General features: G+C 47.3%; 35 non-coding genes across 35 annotated transcripts; all 35 read left to right on the plus strand.

Moving 5' to 3' along the window:
• The first annotated feature begins 252 nt into the window (after positions 1-252).
• On the plus strand, positions 253-334 carry trnal-aag (transfer RNA leucine (anticodon AAG)). Its single transcript has one exon. It is a non-coding gene; the product is annotated as a tRNA-Leu (tRNA).
• Positions 335-552: 218 nt separating this feature from the next.
• trnal-uag (transfer RNA leucine (anticodon UAG)) lies at positions 553-634 on the plus strand. The gene has a single exon. It is a non-coding gene; the product is annotated as a tRNA-Leu (tRNA).
• A 492-nt stretch (positions 635-1,126) lies between these two features.
• trnal-aag (transfer RNA leucine (anticodon AAG)) lies at positions 1,127-1,208 on the plus strand. The gene has a single exon. It is a non-coding gene; the product is annotated as a tRNA-Leu (tRNA).
• Positions 1,209-1,426: 218 nt separating this feature from the next.
• Positions 1,427-1,508, plus strand: trnal-uag (transfer RNA leucine (anticodon UAG)). Its single transcript has one exon. It is a non-coding gene; the product is annotated as a tRNA-Leu (tRNA).
• Positions 1,509-2,000: 492 nt separating this feature from the next.
• On the plus strand, positions 2,001-2,082 carry trnal-aag (transfer RNA leucine (anticodon AAG)). The gene has a single exon. It is a non-coding gene; the product is annotated as a tRNA-Leu (tRNA).
• Positions 2,083-2,300: 218 nt separating this feature from the next.
• Positions 2,301-2,382, plus strand: trnal-uag (transfer RNA leucine (anticodon UAG)). Its single transcript has one exon. It is a non-coding gene; the product is annotated as a tRNA-Leu (tRNA).
• Positions 2,383-2,874: 492 nt separating this feature from the next.
• trnal-aag (transfer RNA leucine (anticodon AAG)) lies at positions 2,875-2,956 on the plus strand. The gene has a single exon. It is a non-coding gene; the product is annotated as a tRNA-Leu (tRNA).
• Positions 2,957-3,174: 218 nt separating this feature from the next.
• trnal-uag (transfer RNA leucine (anticodon UAG)) lies at positions 3,175-3,256 on the plus strand. The gene has a single exon. It is a non-coding gene; the product is annotated as a tRNA-Leu (tRNA).
• A 492-nt stretch (positions 3,257-3,748) lies between these two features.
• trnal-aag (transfer RNA leucine (anticodon AAG)) lies at positions 3,749-3,830 on the plus strand. Its single transcript has one exon. It is a non-coding gene; the product is annotated as a tRNA-Leu (tRNA).
• Positions 3,831-4,048: 218 nt separating this feature from the next.
• On the plus strand, positions 4,049-4,130 carry trnal-uag (transfer RNA leucine (anticodon UAG)). The gene has a single exon. It is a non-coding gene; the product is annotated as a tRNA-Leu (tRNA).
• Positions 4,131-4,622: 492 nt separating this feature from the next.
• Positions 4,623-4,704, plus strand: trnal-aag (transfer RNA leucine (anticodon AAG)). Its single transcript has one exon. It is a non-coding gene; the product is annotated as a tRNA-Leu (tRNA).
• A 218-nt stretch (positions 4,705-4,922) lies between these two features.
• Positions 4,923-5,004, plus strand: trnal-uag (transfer RNA leucine (anticodon UAG)). The gene has a single exon. It is a non-coding gene; the product is annotated as a tRNA-Leu (tRNA).
• A 792-nt stretch (positions 5,005-5,796) lies between these two features.
• trnal-uag (transfer RNA leucine (anticodon UAG)) lies at positions 5,797-5,878 on the plus strand. The gene has a single exon. It is a non-coding gene; the product is annotated as a tRNA-Leu (tRNA).
• A 492-nt stretch (positions 5,879-6,370) lies between these two features.
• Positions 6,371-6,452, plus strand: trnal-aag (transfer RNA leucine (anticodon AAG)). Its single transcript has one exon. It is a non-coding gene; the product is annotated as a tRNA-Leu (tRNA).
• Positions 6,453-6,670: 218 nt separating this feature from the next.
• trnal-uag (transfer RNA leucine (anticodon UAG)) lies at positions 6,671-6,752 on the plus strand. The gene has a single exon. It is a non-coding gene; the product is annotated as a tRNA-Leu (tRNA).
• Positions 6,753-7,244: 492 nt separating this feature from the next.
• On the plus strand, positions 7,245-7,325 carry trnal-aag (transfer RNA leucine (anticodon AAG)). The gene has a single exon. It is a non-coding gene; the product is annotated as a tRNA-Leu (tRNA).
• A 218-nt stretch (positions 7,326-7,543) lies between these two features.
• trnal-uag (transfer RNA leucine (anticodon UAG)) lies at positions 7,544-7,625 on the plus strand. The gene has a single exon. It is a non-coding gene; the product is annotated as a tRNA-Leu (tRNA).
• A 492-nt stretch (positions 7,626-8,117) lies between these two features.
• On the plus strand, positions 8,118-8,198 carry trnal-aag (transfer RNA leucine (anticodon AAG)). The gene has a single exon. It is a non-coding gene; the product is annotated as a tRNA-Leu (tRNA).
• A 218-nt stretch (positions 8,199-8,416) lies between these two features.
• Positions 8,417-8,498, plus strand: trnal-uag (transfer RNA leucine (anticodon UAG)). Its single transcript has one exon. It is a non-coding gene; the product is annotated as a tRNA-Leu (tRNA).
• A 492-nt stretch (positions 8,499-8,990) lies between these two features.
• On the plus strand, positions 8,991-9,072 carry trnal-aag (transfer RNA leucine (anticodon AAG)). The gene has a single exon. It is a non-coding gene; the product is annotated as a tRNA-Leu (tRNA).
• A 218-nt stretch (positions 9,073-9,290) lies between these two features.
• Positions 9,291-9,372, plus strand: trnal-uag (transfer RNA leucine (anticodon UAG)). The gene has a single exon. It is a non-coding gene; the product is annotated as a tRNA-Leu (tRNA).
• A 492-nt stretch (positions 9,373-9,864) lies between these two features.
• trnal-aag (transfer RNA leucine (anticodon AAG)) lies at positions 9,865-9,946 on the plus strand. Its single transcript has one exon. It is a non-coding gene; the product is annotated as a tRNA-Leu (tRNA).
• Positions 9,947-10,164: 218 nt separating this feature from the next.
• trnal-uag (transfer RNA leucine (anticodon UAG)) lies at positions 10,165-10,246 on the plus strand. Its single transcript has one exon. It is a non-coding gene; the product is annotated as a tRNA-Leu (tRNA).
• Positions 10,247-10,738: 492 nt separating this feature from the next.
• trnal-aag (transfer RNA leucine (anticodon AAG)) lies at positions 10,739-10,820 on the plus strand. The gene has a single exon. It is a non-coding gene; the product is annotated as a tRNA-Leu (tRNA).
• A 218-nt stretch (positions 10,821-11,038) lies between these two features.
• trnal-uag (transfer RNA leucine (anticodon UAG)) lies at positions 11,039-11,120 on the plus strand. The gene has a single exon. It is a non-coding gene; the product is annotated as a tRNA-Leu (tRNA).
• Positions 11,121-11,612: 492 nt separating this feature from the next.
• trnal-aag (transfer RNA leucine (anticodon AAG)) lies at positions 11,613-11,693 on the plus strand. The gene has a single exon. It is a non-coding gene; the product is annotated as a tRNA-Leu (tRNA).
• Positions 11,694-11,911: 218 nt separating this feature from the next.
• Positions 11,912-11,993, plus strand: trnal-uag (transfer RNA leucine (anticodon UAG)). Its single transcript has one exon. It is a non-coding gene; the product is annotated as a tRNA-Leu (tRNA).
• Positions 11,994-12,485: 492 nt separating this feature from the next.
• Positions 12,486-12,566, plus strand: trnal-aag (transfer RNA leucine (anticodon AAG)). Its single transcript has one exon. It is a non-coding gene; the product is annotated as a tRNA-Leu (tRNA).
• A 218-nt stretch (positions 12,567-12,784) lies between these two features.
• On the plus strand, positions 12,785-12,866 carry trnal-uag (transfer RNA leucine (anticodon UAG)). The gene has a single exon. It is a non-coding gene; the product is annotated as a tRNA-Leu (tRNA).
• Positions 12,867-13,358: 492 nt separating this feature from the next.
• trnal-aag (transfer RNA leucine (anticodon AAG)) lies at positions 13,359-13,440 on the plus strand. The gene has a single exon. It is a non-coding gene; the product is annotated as a tRNA-Leu (tRNA).
• Positions 13,441-13,658: 218 nt separating this feature from the next.
• trnal-uag (transfer RNA leucine (anticodon UAG)) lies at positions 13,659-13,740 on the plus strand. The gene has a single exon. It is a non-coding gene; the product is annotated as a tRNA-Leu (tRNA).
• A 492-nt stretch (positions 13,741-14,232) lies between these two features.
• Positions 14,233-14,314, plus strand: trnal-aag (transfer RNA leucine (anticodon AAG)). The gene has a single exon. It is a non-coding gene; the product is annotated as a tRNA-Leu (tRNA).
• A 218-nt stretch (positions 14,315-14,532) lies between these two features.
• Positions 14,533-14,614, plus strand: trnal-uag (transfer RNA leucine (anticodon UAG)). Its single transcript has one exon. It is a non-coding gene; the product is annotated as a tRNA-Leu (tRNA).
• A 492-nt stretch (positions 14,615-15,106) lies between these two features.
• Positions 15,107-15,188, plus strand: trnal-aag (transfer RNA leucine (anticodon AAG)). The gene has a single exon. It is a non-coding gene; the product is annotated as a tRNA-Leu (tRNA).
• Positions 15,189-15,406: 218 nt separating this feature from the next.
• On the plus strand, positions 15,407-15,488 carry trnal-uag (transfer RNA leucine (anticodon UAG)). Its single transcript has one exon. It is a non-coding gene; the product is annotated as a tRNA-Leu (tRNA).
• The last annotated feature ends 122 nt before the right edge of the window (positions 15,489-15,610 follow it).

Consider the following 15,610-nt stretch of genomic DNA (forward strand, 5'->3'; position numbering starts at 1 on the left):
CTGCCATTTTGGAGTAAGGCCCAATGGCTTTGATTAGATGATTCAGGTGTGTTTGATTAGAGATGGAATTGCAATCTGCAGATAGGGAGGCCTCCAGGAGTGTAACTGCGTACCCCTGCATTTATGAGGTCTTTTAATCTGTGGAGGAGCTCCTCCAAGGCACATGGAATGTCAACTGACTGACTTGTGGCCAAGTGCGACATTAAATTAAAATAAGAATGCAAAAATGGCCCAGGGAAGGCACTCCCGCATGGTAGCGTGGCCGAGCGGTCTAAGGCGCTGGATTAAGGCTCCAGTCTCTTCGGGGGCGTGGGTTCGAATCCCATCGCTGCCAAGGAACACTTTTGGAAGGCTCTTGTGGCTGCTATGCCTGAGCAAGACGACTGGAGAAGTGACACTGCATGCTCCCAGTCTCTTCCAAAACCAGCCACTTTTGCTTTCCTGAGCCTTACTCGACAGGCTTCAGGGCCTCACAATGAAGGTCCGCACCCAACAGTTTCTCCTATTCTAGAAAAATGGGCAGAAAAAGGCCCCCGAAAGAAACAGCAGTGGGGTAGTGTGGCCGAGGGGTCTAAGGCGCTGGATTTAGGCTCCAGTCTCTTCGGGGGCGTGGGTTCGAATCCCACCACTGCCAGCATTGATTTTAAAGAGGGCAATACACCTTAAGTGTGCTGCAAAACTGTCTAGCAGGAAATCTGCACCCTGTTGAATCAGGGTCAACCAAAAATTACAATTGTAGTAATTTCAGTTTAAAAATGATTTGGAATCTAATAATAACATAGTCTTTAATCATAGAAGCAGCCGATTTGACTCAAGATTTTTTGGAAAATTGACAACTACCTCACGATTTTGAGTTTAACTTCAGCACAGCTAGCTGCCATTTTGGAGTAAGGCCCAATGGCTTTGATTAGATGATTCAGGTGTGTTTGATTAGAGATGGAATTGCAATCTGCAGATAGGGAGGCCTCCAGGAGTGTAACTGCGTACCCCTGCATTTATGAGGTCTTTTAATCTGTGGAGGAGCTCCTCCAAGGCACGTGGAATGTCAACTGACTGACTTGTGGCCAAGTGCGACATTAAATTAAAATAAGAAGGCGAAAATGGCCCAGGGAAGGAATTCTCGCATGGTAGCGTGGCCGAGCGGTCTAAGGCGCTGGATTAAGGCTCCAGTCTCTTCGGGGGCATGGGTTCGAATCCCACCGCTGCCAAGGAACACTTTTGGAAGGCTCTTGTGGCTGCTATGCCTGAGCAAGACGACTGGAGAAGTGACACTGCATGCTCCCAGTCTCTTCCAAAACCACCCACTTTTGCTTTTCTGAGCCTTACTCGACAGGCTTCAGGGCCTCACAATGAAGGTCCGCACCCAACATTTTCTCCTATTCTAGAAAAATGGGCAGAAAAAGGCCCCCGAAAGAAACGGCAGTGGGGTAGTGTGGCCGAGGGGTCTAAGGCGCTGGATTTAGGCTCCAGTCTCTTCGGGGGCGTGGGTTCGAATCCCACCACTGCCAGCATTGATTTTAAAGAGGGCAATACACCTTAAGTGTGCTGCAAAACTGTGTAGCAGGAAATCTGCACCCTGTTGAATCAGGGACAACCAAAAATTACAATTGTAGTAATTTCAGTTTAAAAATGAGTTGGAATCTAATAATAACATAGTCTTTAATCATAGAAGCAGCCGATTTGACTCAAGATTTTTTGGAAAATTGACAACTACCTCACGATTTTGAGTTTAACTTCAGCACAGCTAGCTGCCATTTTGGAGTAAGGCCCAATGGCTTTGATTAGATGATTCAGGTGTGTTTGATTAGAGATGGAATTGCAATCTGCAGATAGGGAGGCCTCCAGGAGTGTAACTGCGTACCCCTGCATTTATGAGGTCTTTTAATCTGTGGAGGAGCTCCTCCAAGGCACGTGGAATGTCAACTGACTGACTTGTGGCCAAGTGCGACATTAAATTAAAATAAGAAGGCGAAAATGGCCCAGGGAAGGAATTCTCGCATGGTAGCGTGGCCGAGCGGTCTAAGGCGCTGGATTAAGGCTCCAGTCTCTTCGGGGGCATGGGTTCGAATCCCACCGCTGCCAAGGAACACTTTTGGAAGGCTCTTGTGGCTGCTATGCCTGAGCAAGACGACTGGAGAAGTGACACTGCATGCTCCCAGTCTCTTCCAAAACCAGCCACTTTTGCTTTTCTGAGCCTTACTCGACAGGCTTCAGGGCCTCACAATGAAGGTCCGCACCCAACATTTTCTCCTATTCTAGAAAAATGGGCAGAAAAAGGCCCCCGAAAGAAACAGCAGTGGGGTAGTGTGGCCGAGGGGTCTAAGGCGCTGGATTTAGGCTCCAGTCTCTTCGGGGGCGTGGGTTCAAATCCCACCACTGCCAGCATTGATTTTAAAGAGGGCAATACACCTTAAGTGTGCTGCAAAACTGTGTAGCAGGAAATCTGCACCCTGTTGAATCAGGGACAACCAAAAATTACAATTGTAGTAATTTCAGTTTAAAAATGAGTTGGAATCTAATAATAACATAGTCTTTAATCATAGAAGCAGCCGATTTGACTCAAGATTTTTTGGAAAATTGACAACTACCTCACGATTTTGAGTTTAACTTCAGCACAGCTAGCTGCCATTTTGGAGTAAGGCCCAATGGCTTTGATTAGATGATTCAGGTGTGTTTGATTAGAGATGGAATTGCAATCTGCAGATAGGGAGGCCTCCAGGAGTGTAACTGCGTACCCCTGCATTTATGAGGTCTTTTAATCTGTGGAGGAGCTCCTCCAAGGCACATGGAATGTCAACTGACTGACTTGTGGCCAAGTGCGACATTAAATTAAAATAAGAAGGCGAAAATGGCCCAGGGAAGGCACTCTCACATGGTAGCGTGGCCGAGCGGTCTAAGGCGCTGGATTAAGGCTCCAGTCTCTTCGGGGGCGTGGGTTCGAATCCCACCGCTGCCAAGGAGCACTTTTGGAAGGCTCTTGTGGCTGCTATGCCTGAGCAAGACGACTGGAGAAGTCACACTGCATGCTCCCAGTCTCTTCCAAAACCAGCCACTTTTGCTTTCCTGAGCCTTACTCGACAGGCTTCAGGGCCTCACAATGAAGGTCCGCACCCAACAGTTTCTCCTATTCTAGAAAAATGGGCAGAAAAAGGCCCCCGAAAGAAACAGCAGTGGGGTAGTGTGGCCGAGGGGTCTAAGGCGCTGGATTTAGGCTCCAGTCTCTTCGGGGGCATGGGCTCGAATCCCACCACTGCCAGCATTGATTTTAAAGAGGGCAATACACCTTAAGTGTGCTGCAAAACTGTCTAGCAGGAAATCTGCACCCTGTTGAATCAGGGTCAACCAAAAATTACAATTGTAGTAATTTCAGTTTAAAAATGATTTGGAATCTAATAATAACATAGTCTTTAATCATAGAAGCAGCCGATTTGACTCAATATTTTTTGGAAAATTGACAACTACCTCACGATTTTGAGTTTAACTTCAGCACAGCTAGCTGCCATTTTGGAGTAAGGCCCAATGGCTTTGATTAGATGATTCAGGTGTGTTTGATTAGAGATGGAATTGCAATCTGCAGATAGGGAGGCCTCCAGGAGTGTAACTGCGTACCCCTGCATTTATGAGGTCTTTTAATCTGTGGAGGAGCTCCTCCAAGGCACATGGAATGTCAACTGACTGACTTGTGGCCAAGTGCGACATTAAATTAAAATAAGAAGGCGAAAATGGCCCAGGGAAGGCACTCTCGCATGGTAGCGTGGCCGAGCGGTCTAAGGCGCTGGATTAAGGCTCCAGTCTCTTCGGGGGCGTGGGTTCGAATCCCACCGCTGCCAAGGAACACTTTTGGAAGGCTCTTGTGGCTGCTATGCCTGAGCAAGACGACTGGAGAAGTGACACTGCATGCTCCCAGTCTCTTCCAAAACCACCCACTTTTGCTTTTCTGAGCCTTACTCGACAGGCTTCAGGGCCTCACAATGAAGGTCCGCACCCAACATTTTCTCCTATTCTAGAAAAATGGGCAGAAAAAGGCCCCCGAAAGAAACGGCAGTGGGGTAGTGTGGCCGAGGGGTCTAAGGCGCTGGATTTAGGCTCCTGTCTCTTCGGGGGCGTGGGTTCGAATCCCACCACTGCCAGCATTGATTTTAAAGAGGGCAATACACCTTAAGTGTGCTGCAAAACTGTCTAGCAGGAAATCTGCACCCTGTTGAATCAGGGTCAACCAAAAATTACAATTGTAGTAATTTCAGTTTAAAAATGATTTGGAATCTAATAATAACATAGTCTTTAATCATAGAAGCAGCCGATTTGACTCAAGATTTTTTGGAAAATTGACAACTACCTCACGATTTTGAGTTTAACTTCAGCACAGCTAGCTGCCATTTTGGAGTAAGGCCCAATGGCTTTGATTAGATGATTCAGGTGTGTTTGATTAGAGATGGAATTGCAATCTGCAGATAGGGAGGCCTCCAGGAGTGTAACTGCGTACCCCTGCATTTATGAGGTCTTTTAATCTGTGGAGGAGCTCCTCCAAGGCACATGGAATGTCAACTGACTGACTTGTGGCCAAGTGCGACATTAAATTAAAATAAGAAGGCGAAAATGGCCCAGGGAAGGCACTCTCGCATGGTAGCGTGGCCGAGCGGTCTAAGGCGCTGGATTAAGGCTCCAGTCTCTTCGGGGGCGTGGGTTCGAATCCCACCGCTGCCAAGGAACACTTTTGGAAGGCTCTTGTGGCTGCTATGCCTGAGCAAGACGACTGGAGAAGTGACACTGCATGCTCCCAGTCTCTTCCAAAACCAGCCACTTTTAATTTTCTGAGCCTTACTCGACAGGCTTCAGGGCCTCACAATGAAGGTCCGCACCCAACATTTTCTCCTATTCTAGAAAAATGGGCAGAAAAAGGCCCCCGAAAGAAACAGCAGAGGGGTAGTGTGGCCGAGGGGTCTAAGGCGCTGGATTTAGGCTCCAGTCTCTTCGGGGGCGTGGGTTCGAATCCCACCACTGCCAGCATTGATTTTAAAGAGGGCAATACACCTTAAGTGTGCTGCAAAACTGTGTAGCAGGAAATCTGCACCCTGTTGAATCAGGGACAACCAAAAATTACAATTGTAGTAATTTCAGTTTAAAAATGAGTTGGAATCTAATAATAACATAGTCTTTAATCATAGAAGCAGCCGATTTGACTCAAGATTTTTTGGAAAATTGACAACTACCTCACGATTTTGAGTTTAACTTCAGCACAGCTAGCTGCCATTTTGGAGTAAGGCCCAATGGCTTTGATTAGATGATTCAGGTGTGTTTGATTAGAGATGGAATTGCAATCTGCAGATAGGGAGGCCTCCAGGAGTGTAACTGCGTACCCCTGCATTTATGAGGTCTTTTAATCTGTGGAGGAGCTCCTCCAAGGCACGTGGAATGTCAACTGACTGACTTGTGGCCAAGTGCGACATTAAATTAAAATAAGAAGGCGAAAATGGCCCAGGGAAGGCACTCTCACATGGTAGCGTGGCCAAGCGGTCTAAGGCGCTGAATTAAGGCTCCAGTCTCTTCGGGGGCGTGGGTTCGAATCCCACCGCTGCCAAGGAACACTTTTGGAAGGCTCTTGTGGCTGCTATGCCTGAGCAAGACGACTGGAGAAGTGACACTGCATGCTCCCAGTCTCTTCCAAAACCAGCCACTTTTGCTTTCCTGAGCCTTACTCGACAGGCTTCAGGGCCTCACAATGAAGGTCCGCACCCAACAGTTTCTCCTATTCTAGAAAAATGGGCAGAAAAAGGCCCCCGAAAGAAACAGCAGTGGGGTAGTGTGGCCGAGGGGTCTAAGGCGCTGGATTTAGGCTCCAGTCTCTTCGGGGGCGTGGGTTCGAATCCCACCACTGCCAGCATTGATTTTAAAGAGGGCAATACACCTTAAGTGTGCTGCAAAACTGTCTAGCAGGAAATCTGCACCCTGTTGAATCAGGGTCAACCAAAAATTACAATTGTAGTAATTTCAGTTTAAAAATGATTTGGAATCTAATAATAACATAGTCTTTAATCATAGAAGCAGCCGATTTGACTCAAGATTTTTTGGAAAATTGACAACTACCTCACGATTTTGAGTTTAACTTCAGCACAGCTAGCTGCCATTTTGGAGTAAGGCCCAAAGGCTTTGATTAGATGATTCAGGTGTGTTTGATTAGAGATGGAATTGCAATCTGCAGATAGGGAGGCCTCCAGGAGTGTAACTGCGTACCCCTGCATTTATGAGGTCTTTTAATCTGTGGAGGAGCTCCTCCAAGGCACATGGAATGTCAACTGACTGACTTGTGGCCAAGTGCGACATTAAATTAAAATAAGAAGGCGAAAATGGCCCAGGGAAGGCACTCTCGCATGGTAGCGTGGCCGAGCGGTCTAAGGCGCTGGATTAAGGCTCCAGTCTCTTCGGGGGCGTGGGTTCGAATCCCACCGCTGCCAAGGAACACTTTTGGAAGGCTCTTGTGGCTGCTATGCCTGAGCAAGACGACTGGAGAAGTGACACTGCATGCTCCCAGTCTCTTCCAAAACCAGCCACTTTTGCTTTCCTGAGCCTTACTCGACAGGCTTCAGGGCCTCACAATGAAGGTCCGCACCCAACATTTTCTCCTATTCTAGAAAAATGGGCAGAAAAAGGCCCCCGAAAGAAACAGCAGTGGGGTAGTGTGGCCGAGGGGTCTAAGGCGCTGGATTTAGGCTCCAGTCTCTTCGGGGGCGTGGGTTCGAATCCCACCGCTGCCAGCATTGATTTTAAAGAGGGCAATACACCTTAAGTGTGCTGCAAAACTGTGTAGCAGGAAATCTGCACCCTGTTGAATCAGGGACAACCAAAAATTACAATTGTAGTAATTTCAGTTTAAAAATGAGTTGGAATCTAATAATAACATAGTCTTAAATCATAGAAGCAGCCGATTTGACTCAAGATTTTTTGGAAAATTGACAACTACCTCACGATTTTGAGTTTAACTTCAGCACAGCTAGCTGCCATTTTGGAGTAAGGCCCAATGGCTTTGATTAGATGATTCAGGTGTGTTTGATTAGAGATGGAATTGCAATCTGCAGATAGGGAGGCCTCCAGGAGTGTAACTGCATACCCCTGCATTTATGAGGTCTTTTAATCTGTGGAGGAGCTCCTCCAAGGCACGTGGAATGTCAACTGACTGACTTGTGGCCAAGTGCGACATTAAATTAAAATAAGAAGGCAAAAATGGCCCAGGGAAAGCACTCTCGCATGGTAGCGTGGCCGAGTGGTCTAAGGCGCTGGATTAAGGCTCCAGTCTCTTCGGGGCGTGGGTTCGAATCCCACCGCTGCCAAGGAACACTTTTGGAAGGCTCTTGTGGCTGCTATGCCTGAGCAAGACGACTGGAGAAGTGACACTGCATGCTCCCAGTCTCTTCCAAAACCAGCCACTTTTGCTTTCCTGAGCCTTACTCGACAGGCTTCAGGGCCTCACAATGAAGGTCCGCACCCAACATTTTCTCCTATTCTAGAAAAATGGGCAGAAAAAGGCCCCCGAAAGAAACAGCAGTGGGGTAGTGTGGCCGAGGGGTCTAAGGCGCTGGATTTAGGCTCCAGTCTCTTCGGGGGCGTGGGTTCGAATCCCACCACTGCCAGCATTGATTTTAAAGAGGGCAATACACCTTAAGTGTGCTGCAAAACTGTGTAGCAGGAAATCTGCACCCTGTTGAATCAGGGACAACCAAAAATTACAATTGTAGTAATTTCAGTTTAAAAATGAGTTGGAATCTAATAATAACATGGTCTTTAATCATAGAAGCAGCCGATTTGACTCAAGATTTTTTGGAAAATTGACAACTACCTCACGATTTTGAGTTTAACTTCAGCACAGCTAGCTGCCATTTTGGAGTAAGGCCCAATGGCTTTGATTAGATGATTCAGGTGTGTTTGATTAGAGATGGAATTGCAATCTGCAGATAGGGAGGCCTCCAGGAGTGTAACTGCATACCCCTGCATTTATGAGGTCTTTTAATCTGTGGAGGAGCTCCTCCAAGGCACGTGGAATGTCAACTGACTGACTTGTGGCCAAGTGCGACATTAAATTAAAATAAGAAGGCGAAAATGGCCCAGGGAAGGCACTCTCGCATGGTAGCGTGGCCGAGTGGTCTAAGGCGCTGGATTAAGGCTCCAGTCTCTTCGGGGCGTGGGTTCGAATCCCACCGCTGCCAAGGAACACTTTTGGAAGGCTCTTGTGGCTGCTATGCCTGAGCAAGACGACTGGAGAAGTGACACTGCATGCTCCCAGTCTCTTCCAAAACCAGCCACTTTTGCTTTCCTGAGCCTTACTCGACAGGCTTCAGGGCCTCACAATGAAGGTCCGAACCCAACATTTTCTCCTATTCTTGAAAAATGGGCAGAAAAAGGCCCCCGAAAGTAACAGCAGTGGGGTAGTGTGGCCGAGGGGTCTAAGGCGCTGGATTTAGGCTCCAGTCTCTTCGGGGGCGTGGGTTCGAATCCCACCACTGCCAGCATTGATTTTAAAGAGGGCAATACACCTTAAGTGTGCTGCAAAACTGTGTAGCAGGAAATCTGCACCCTGTTGAATCAGGGACAACCAAAAATTACAATTGTAGTAATTTCAGTTTAAAAATGAGTTGGAATCTAATAATAACATAGTCTTTAATCATAGCAGCAGCTGATTTGACTCAAGATTTTTTGGAAAATTGACAACTACCTCACGATTTTGAGTTTAACTTCAGCACAGCTAGCTGCCATTTTGGAGTAAGGCCCAATGGCTTTGATTAGATGATTCAGGTGTGTTTGATTAGAGATGGAATTGCAATCTGCAGATAGGGAGGCCTCCAGGAGTGTAACTGCATACCCCTGCATTTATGAGGTCTTTTAATCTGTGGAGGAGCTCCTCCAAGGCACGTGGAATGTCAACTGACTGATTTGTGGCTAAGTGCGACATTAAATTAAAATAAGAAGGCGAAAATGGCCCAGGGAAGGCACTCTTGCATGGTAGCGTGGCAGAGCGGTCTAAGGCGCTGGATTAAGGCTCCAGTCTCTTCGGGGGCGTGGGTTCGAATCCCACCGCTGCCAAGGAACACTTTTGGAAGGCTCTTGTGGCTGCTATGCCTGAGCAAGACGACTGGAGAAGTGACACTGCATGCTCCCAGTCTCTTCCAAAACCAGCCACTTTTGCTTTCCTGAGCCTTACTCGACAGGCTTCAGGGCCTCACAATGAAGGTCCGCACCCAACATTTTCTCCTATTCTAGAAAAATGGGCAGAAAAAGGCCCCCGAAAGAAACAGCAGTGGGGTAGTGTGGCCGAGGGGTCTAAGGCGCTGGATTTAGGCTCCAGTCTCTTCGGGGTCGTGGGTTCGAATCCCACCACTGCCAGCATTGATTTTAAAGAGGGCAATACACCTTAAGTGTGCTGCAAAACTGTGTAGCAGGAAATCTGCACCCTGTTGAATCAGGGACAACCAAAAATTACAATTGTAGTAATTTCAGTTTAAAAATGAGTTGGAATCTAATAATAACATGGTCTTTAATCATAGAAGCAGCCGATTTGACTCAAGATTTTTTGGAAAATTGACAACTACCTCACGATTTTGAGTTTAACTTCAGCACAGCTAGCTGCCATTTTGGAGTAAGGCCCAATGGCTTTGATTAGATGTTTCAGGTGTGTTTGATTAGAGATGGAATTGCAATCTGCAGATAGGGAGGCCTCCAGGAGTGTAACTGCATACCCCTGCATTTATGAGGTCTTTTAATCTGTGGTGGAGCTCCACCAAGGCACGTGGAATGTCAACTGACTGACTTGTGGCCAAGTGCGACATTAAATTAAAATAAGAAGGCGAAAATGACCCAGGGAAGGCACTCTCGCATGGTAGCGTGGCCGAGCGGTCTAAGGTGCTGGATTAAGGCTCCAGTCTCTTCGGGGGCGTGGGTTCGAATCCCACCGCTGCCAAGGAATACTTTTGGAAGGCTCTTGTGGCTGCTATGCCTGAGCATGACGACTGGAGAAGTGACACTGCATGCTCCCAGTCTCTTCCAAAACCAGCCACTTTTGCTTTCCTGAGCCTTACTCGACAGGCTTCAGGGCCTCACAATGAAGGTCCGCACCCAACATTTTCTCCTATTCTAGAAAAATGGGCAGAAAAAGGCCCCCGAAAGAAACAGCAGTGGGGTAGTGTGGCCGAGGGGTCTAAGGCGCTGGATTTAGGCTCCAGTCTCTTCGGGGGCGTGGGTTCGAATCCCACCACTGCCAACATTGATTTTAAAGAGGGCAATACACCTTAAGTGTGCTGCAAAACTGTGTAGCAGGAAATCTGCACCCTGTTGAATCAGGGACAACCAAAAATTACAATTGTAGTAATTTCAGTTTAAAAATGAGTTGGAATCTAATAATAACATGGTCTTTAATCATAGAAGCAGCCGATTTGACTCAAGATTTTTTGGAAAATTGACAACTACCTCACGATTTTGAGTTTAACTTCAGCACAGCTAGCTGCCATTTTGGAGTAAGGCCCAATGGCTTTGATTAGATGATTCAGGTGTGTTTGATTAGAGATGGAATTGCAATCTGCAGATAGGGAGGCCTCCAGGAGTGTAACTGCATACCCCTGCATTTATGAGGTCTTTTAATCTGTGGAGGAGCTCCTCCAAGGCACGTGGAATGTCAACTGACTGACTTGTGGCCAAGTGCGACATTAAATTAAAATAAGAAGGCGAAAATGACCCAGGGAAGGCACTCTCGCATGGTAGCGTGGCCGAGCGGTCTAAGGCGCTGGATTAAGGCTCCAGTCTCTTCGGGGGCGTGGGTTCGAATCCCACCGCTGCCAAGGAATACTTTTGGAAGGCTCTTGTGGCTGCTATGCCTGAGCATGACGACTGGAGAAGTGACACTGCATGCTCCCAGTCTCTTCCAAAACCAGCCACTTTTGCTTTCCTGAGCCTTACTCGACAGGCTTCAGGGCCTCACAATGAAGGTCCGCACCCAACATTTTCTCCTATTCTAGAAAAATGGGCAGAAAAAGGCCCCCGAAAGAAACAGCAGTGGGGTAGTGTGGCCGAGGGGTCTAAGGCGCTGGATTTAGGCTCCAGTCTCTTCGGGGGCGTGGGTTCGAATCCCACCACTGCCAGCATTGATTTTAAAGAGGGCAATACACCTTAAGTGTGCTGCAAAACTGTGTAGCAGGAAATCTGCACCCTGTTGAATCAGGGACAACCAAAAATTACAATTGTAGTAATTTCAGTTTAAAAATGAGTTGGAATCTAATAATAACATGGTCTTTAATCATAGAAGCAGCCGATTTGACTCAAGATTTTTTGGAAAATTGACAACTACCTCACGATTTTGAGTTTAACTTCAGCACAGCTAGCTGCCATTTTGGAGTAAGGCCCAATGGCTTTGATTAGATGATTCAGGTGTGTTTGATTAGAGATGGAATTGCAATCTGCAGATAGGGAGGCCTCCAGGAGTGTAACTGCATACCCCTGCATTTATGAGGTCTTTTAATCTGTGGAGGAGCTCCTCCAAGGCACGTGGAATGTCAACTGACTGACTTGTGGCCAAGTGCGACATTAAATTAAAATAAGAAGGCGAAAATGGCCCAGGGAAGGCACTCTCGCATGGTAGCGTGGCCGAGTGGTCTAAGGCGCTGGATTAAGGCTCCAGTCTCTTCGGGGCGTGGGTTCGAATCCCACCGCTGCCAAGGAACACTTTTGGAAGGCTCTTGTGGCTGCTATGCCTGAGCAAGACGACTGGAGAAGTGACACTGCATGCTCCCAGTCTCTTCCAAAACCAGCCACTTTTGCTTTCCTGAGCCTTACTCGACAGGCTTCAGGGCCTCACAATGAAGGTCCGAACCCAACATTTTCTCCTATTCTTGAAAAATGGGCAGAAAAAGGCCCCCGAAAGAAACAGCAGTGGGGTAGTGTGGCCGAGGGGTCTAAGGCGCTGGATTTAGGCTCCAGTCTCTTCGGGGGCGTGGGTTCGAATCCCACCACTGCCAGCATTGATTTTAAAGAGGGCAATACACCTTAAGTGTGCTGCAAAACTGTGTAGCAGGAAATCTGCACCCTGTTGAATCAGGGACAACCAAAAATTACAATTGTAGTAATTTCAGTTTAAAAATGAGTTGGAATCTAATAATAACATGGTCTTTAATCATAGAAGCAGCCGATTTGACTCAAGATTTTTTGGAAAATTGACAACTACCTCACGATTTTGAGTTTAACTTCAGCACAGCTAGCTGCCATTTTGGAGTAAGGCCCAATGGCTTTGATTAGATGATTCAGGTGTGTTTGATTAGAGATGGAATTGCAATCTGCAGATAGGGAGGCCTCCAGGAGTGTAACTGCATACCCCTGCATTTATGAGGTCTTTTAATCTGTGGAGGAGCTCCTCCAAGGCACGTGGAATGTCAACTGACTGACTTGTGGCCAAGTGCGACATTAAATTAAAATAAGAAGGCGAAAATGGCCCAGGGAAGGCACTCTCGCATGGTAGCGTGGCCGAGTGGTCTAAGGCGCTGGATTAAGGCTCCAGTCTCTTCGGGGCGTGGGTTCGAATCCCACCGCTGCCAAGGAACACTTTTGGAAGGCTCTTGTGGCTGCTATGCCTGAGCAAGACGACTGGAGAAGTGACACTGCATGCTCCCAGTCTCTTCCAAAACCAGCCACTTTTGCTTTCCTGAGCCTTACTCGACAGGCTTCAGGGCCTCACAATGAAGGTCCGAACCCAACATTTTCTCCTATTCTTGAAAAATGGGCAGAAAAAGGCCCCCGAAAGTAACAGCAGTGGGGTAGTGTGGCCGAGGGGTCTAAGGCGCTGGATTTAGGCTCCAGTCTCTTCGGGGGCGTGGGTTCGAATCCCACCACTGCCAGCATTGATTTTAAAGAGGGCAATACACCTTAAGTGTGCTGCAAAACTGTGTAGCAGGAAATCTGCACCCTGTTGAATCAGGGACAACCAAAAATTACAATTGTAGTAATTTCAGTTTAAAAATGAGTTGGAATCTAATAATAACATAGTCTTTAATCATAGCAGCAGCTGATTTGACTCAAGATTTTTTGGAAAATTGACAACTACCTCACGATTTTGAGTTTAACTTCAGCACAGCTAGCTGCCATTTTGGAGTAAGGCCCAATGGCTTTGATTAGATGATTCAGGTGTGTTTGATTAGAGATGGAATTGCAATCTGCAGATAGGGAGGCCTCCAGGAGTGTAACTGCATACCCCTGCATTTATGAGGTCTTTTAATCTGTGGAGGAGCTCCTCCAAGGCACGTGGAATGTCAACTGACTGATTTGTGGCTAAGTGCGACATTAAATTAAAATAAGAAGGCGAAAATGGCCCAGGGAAGGCACTCTTGCATGGTAGCGTGGCAGAGCGGTCTAAGGCGCTGGATTAAGGCTCCAGTCTCTTCGGGGGCGTGGGTTCGAATCCCACCGCTGCCAAGGAACACTTTTGGAAGGCTCTTGTGGCTGCTATGCCTGAGCAAGACGACTGGAGAAGTGACACTGCATGCTCCCAGTCTCTTCCAAAACCAGCCACTTTTGCTTTCCTGAGCCTTACTCGACAGGCTTCAGGGCCTCACAATGAAGGTCCGCACCCAACATTTTCTCCTATTCTAGAAAAATGGGCAGAAAAAGGCCCCCGAAAGAAACAGCAGTGGGGTAGTGTGGCCGAGGGGTCTAAGGCGCTGGATTTAGGCTCCAGTCTCTTCGGGGGCGTGGGTTCGAATCCCACCACTGCCAGCATTGATTTTAAAGAGGGCAATACACCTTAAGTGTGCTGCAAAACTGTGTAGCAGGAAATCTGCACCCTGTTGAATCAGGGACAACCAAAAATTACAATTGTAGTAATTTCAGTTTAAAAATGAGTTGGAATCTAATAATAACATGGTCTTTAATCATAGAAGCAGCCGATTTGACTCAAGATTTTTTGGAAAATTGACAACTACCTCACGATTTTGAGTTTAACTTCAGCACAGCTAGCAGCCATTTTGGAGTAAGGCCCAATGGCTTTGATTAGATGTTTCAGGTGTGTTTGATTAGAGATGGAATTGCAATCTGCAGATAGGGAGGCCTCCAGGAGTGTAACTGCATACCCCTGCATTTATGAGGTCTTTTAATCTGTGGTGGAGCTCCTCCAAGGCACGTGGAATGTCAACTGACTGACTTGTGGCCAAGTGCGACATTAAATTAAAATAAGAAGGCGAAAATGACCCAGGGAAGGCACTCTCGCATGGTAGCGTGGCTGAGCGGTCTAAGGTGCTGGATTAAGGCTCCAGTCTCTTCGGGGGCGTGGGTTCGAATCCCACCGCTGCCAAGGAATACTTTTGGAAGGCTCTTGTGGCTGCTATGCCTGAGCATGACGACTGGAGAAGTGACACTGCATGCTCCCAGTCTCTTCCAAAACCAGCCACTTTTGCTTTCCTGAGCCTTACTCGACAGGCTTCAGGGCCTCACAATGAAGGTCCGCACCCAACATTTTCTCCTATTCTAGAAAAATGGGCAGAAAAAGGCCCCCGAAAGAAACAGCAGTGGGGTAGTGTGGCCGAGGGGTCTAAGGCGCTGGATTTAGGCTCCAGTCTCTTCGGGGGCGTGGGTTCGAATCCCACCACTGCCAACATTGATTTTAAAGAGGGCAATACACCTTAAGTGTGCTGCAAAACTGTGTAGCAGGAAATCTGCACCCTGTTGAATCAGGGACAACCAAAAATTACAATTGTAGTAATTTCAGTTTAAAAATGAGTTGGAATCTAATAATAACATGGTCTTTAATCATAGAAGCAGCCGATTTGACTCAAGATTTTTTGGAAAATTGACAACTACCTCACGATTTTGAGTTTAACTTCAGCACAGCTAGCTGCCATTTTGGAGTAAGGCCCAATGGCTTTGATTAGATGATTCAGGTGTGTTTGATTAGAGATGGAATTGCAATCTGCAGATAGGGAGGCCTCCAGGAGTGTAACTGCATACCCCTGCATTTATGAGGTCTTTTAATCTGTGGAGGAGCTCCTCCAAGGCACGTGGAATGTCAACTGACTGACTTGTGGCCAAGTGCGACATTAAATTAAAATAAGAAGGCGAAAATGACCCAGGGAAGGCACTCTCGCATGGTAGCGTGGCCGAGCGGTCTAAGGCGCTGGATTAAGGCTCCAGTCTCTTCGGGGGCGTGGGTTCGAATCCCACCGCTGCCAAGGAATACTTTTGGAAGGCTCTTGTGGCTGCTATGCCTGAGCATGACGACTGGAGAAGTGACACTGCATGCTCCCAGTCTCTTCCAAAACCAGCCACTTTTGCTTTCCTGAGCCTTACTCGACAGGCTTCAGGGCCTCACAATGAAGGTCCGCACCCAACATTTTCTCCTATTCTAGAAAAATGGGCAGAAAAAGGCCCCCGAAAGAAACAGCAGTGGGGTAGTGTGGCCGAGGGGTCTAAGGCGCTGGATTTAGGCTCCAGTCTCTTCGGGGGCGTGGGTTCGAATCCCACCACTGCCAGCATTGATTTTAAAGAGGGCAATACACCTTAAGTGTGCTGCAAAACTGTCTAGCAGGAAATCTGCACCCTGTTGAATCAGGGACAACCAAAAATTACAATTGTAGTAATTTCAGTTTAAAAA

Source organism: Pseudorasbora parva, chromosome 21, assembly GCF_024679245.1.
Source record: "Pseudorasbora parva isolate DD20220531a chromosome 21, ASM2467924v1, whole genome shotgun sequence".
NCBI lineage: Eukaryota > Metazoa > Chordata > Actinopteri > Cypriniformes > Gobionidae > Pseudorasbora > Pseudorasbora parva.